The sequence below is a fragment of the Pteropus alecto genome, unplaced genomic scaffold, assembly GCF_000325575.1.
Source record: "Pteropus alecto unplaced genomic scaffold, ASM32557v1 scaffold125, whole genome shotgun sequence".
Classification (NCBI taxonomy): domain Eukaryota; kingdom Metazoa; phylum Chordata; class Mammalia; order Chiroptera; family Pteropodidae; genus Pteropus; species Pteropus alecto.
Genome location: NW_006436888.1, coordinates 1,578,724 through 1,580,840, shown reverse-complemented (window position 1 = coordinate 1,580,840; position 2,117 = coordinate 1,578,724). Strand labels below are relative to the sequence as shown.

General features: G+C 50.5%; 1 protein-coding gene across 1 annotated transcript in view; it reads left to right on the top strand.

Annotated features, from left to right (window-relative positions):
* PADI1 (peptidyl arginine deiminase 1) overlaps nucleotides 1-2,117 on the top strand; it is a 33,371-nt gene that overhangs the window by 21,997 nt on the left and 9,257 nt on the right.

The window sequence follows — 2,117 nt, the reverse complement described above, 5'->3', positions numbered from 1 at the left end:
GGAGCTGTGCAATCTGGTGCAGAGGAGGAGATGGACTGCTGACCTCTCCCGGCAGGAGGTCAAAGCAGCTGCTGTCCTGGCAATAGCTTGAAGGGCCCAGAGGTCACCACAGGCTGCAGGTGAGTGAGTGGTGTGAGTGAGTGGCTGGTCAGGATACCAAGGCAGAAGGTCCTGGGGCCTCTAGACAGTCACTCTGCGATGGAGAAGGACCTGAGAGGAAGGAGCACAGACTTTGGAATATGATGGACTTGGGTTCGAGTCCGGGCTCTGTCACTTACTAGTCACATGATCATTGGGGTCATAATAACCTAACCAGGGCTTACCACAGTGCCTGGCACATAGTTAAGTGCTCAATTAATTCATTTAAAACTATTTGTTGCATGCCTACTATGTGCCAAGCACTGCCGAAGGCACTGAGGATTTATCAGTGGACAAAAAAGTTACACGATTAAATGAACAAATTTTACATGCTATACTTCAGTTTCCTCATCTGTAAAATGGGCTTATTAAGAATCCCCATCCTTGCTGTCTAACCAGCTTTCCCAGGGATAAAGTGTTCACGTCCAGTATGGTTTAGCTGGCCCCCCGTAGCAGACCTGCTTTGAAGCAGGTTGGAACTCAAAGTTATTGATGACCCATGAGCCACAAACGTAATATCAGTGGACAAAAAAGCTTCGCCCAGGTTTCCTCATTTAATTTTTACAACACTTTCATGGAGTCGAAAGGATTGTTACCCCATTTTTCAGATGAGGAAGTTGGGGCTCAGAAAAGCGAAGCTAATGCACTCATGTGTTCATTCATTTAACACTTCAATAAATATTTATTGAGACTTCATGCATACCAGATCTGAGGCCCAGTGCTTGGGGTCAAAGGAATGTTCTGGGAGCTCCCAGGTTCACAGCAAGGACCCCAGGTAGGAAGGTGTGGAGTCTCCACTGCAGCCGTGCCCCCATGCCATTGGCCATTGTATTGAAAACCGGGAACAAAGCCCTTGGTGAACAGATGGGGCCCTGAGGTTCAGAGGCTACTGCCTGGGACCACACAGCGAGTTAGCAGTATAGTAAGAATCCAGGTCTCCTCCGTGAGCCCCAAACTAAAATTTAACACCCAGGCTGCTGTCTCGTGTTCCTGTCTTGGCCTCTGACTTCGGCAGTGAACAAAACAGACAATCTAATACATTCCAGCAGGAAGGAACAGACAATTAGCAAACGTAATCAATAAGTGAACATTCTAGCATGTTAGGTAAAGAAAGCCGTGGCGAGAAGTTGACATTTAAACAAAGCCCTGAGGGAAATGAGGGGGTTAAAAAGATGTGGCTATTTGGGAGGAGAATGGGCAAGGGAGTGGAAACAGCCAGTGCAAAGGCCCTGAGGCAGGAGTGTGCTGGAGGCATCAGAGGACTAGCAAGGAGGCCGTGGGGCTGGAGCAGAGTGAGCACGGGGACAGAGTGAGCACGGGGACAGAGTGAGCACGGGGACAGAGTGAGCACGGGGACAGAGCCCAGGTCATGACCTGGACCTGTGATCTGTACTATATCCTACGGTTATCATGAGGATTAAGCAGGATACTTAGTATGAGGAGCCTCAAGCGGGCACACGGAAGGTGCTCAACAAATGCCCCGTCCATGCTCTGCTATTCAGGTTCTCCGTGCTCTGCTCCCTACACTTAAAACAATCTTTGAGCAATTCTGCCTCCTGGTGGTGACGTTGATGTAACTCAGAGACCAGGTCTGATGCCTCCCAGGGATGGTGGAATCATTGGTCCATGCCCCGTTCACAAATATTTTTTGAACATCTATCATGTAAGGGCTACTAAGATTACAGCAGTGGATGCAGGAAAGAAACGCCCAGCCCTCCTGGGGCTTCTATTTTAGTGGGATGCCAGCCAATAAACAGGGCACAGTCAAGAAAGGCATCAGCAGTGCCCAGGGCTGCCAACGAGAGGGCAACGTCACCACAGGGCCACCAGGTCATTGCCACTCACCGTCAAACTGGGCCGCCTCCCCGTGCCCATCCTCTCTCTTCTCTTGGAACAGTCTGAGGCAGACACTGGGGCTAGCCAGGAGCAGCCGGAAGCCCTGGCACAGAGGGAGGGAGAATGGCGCAAGGCGGAGGTGG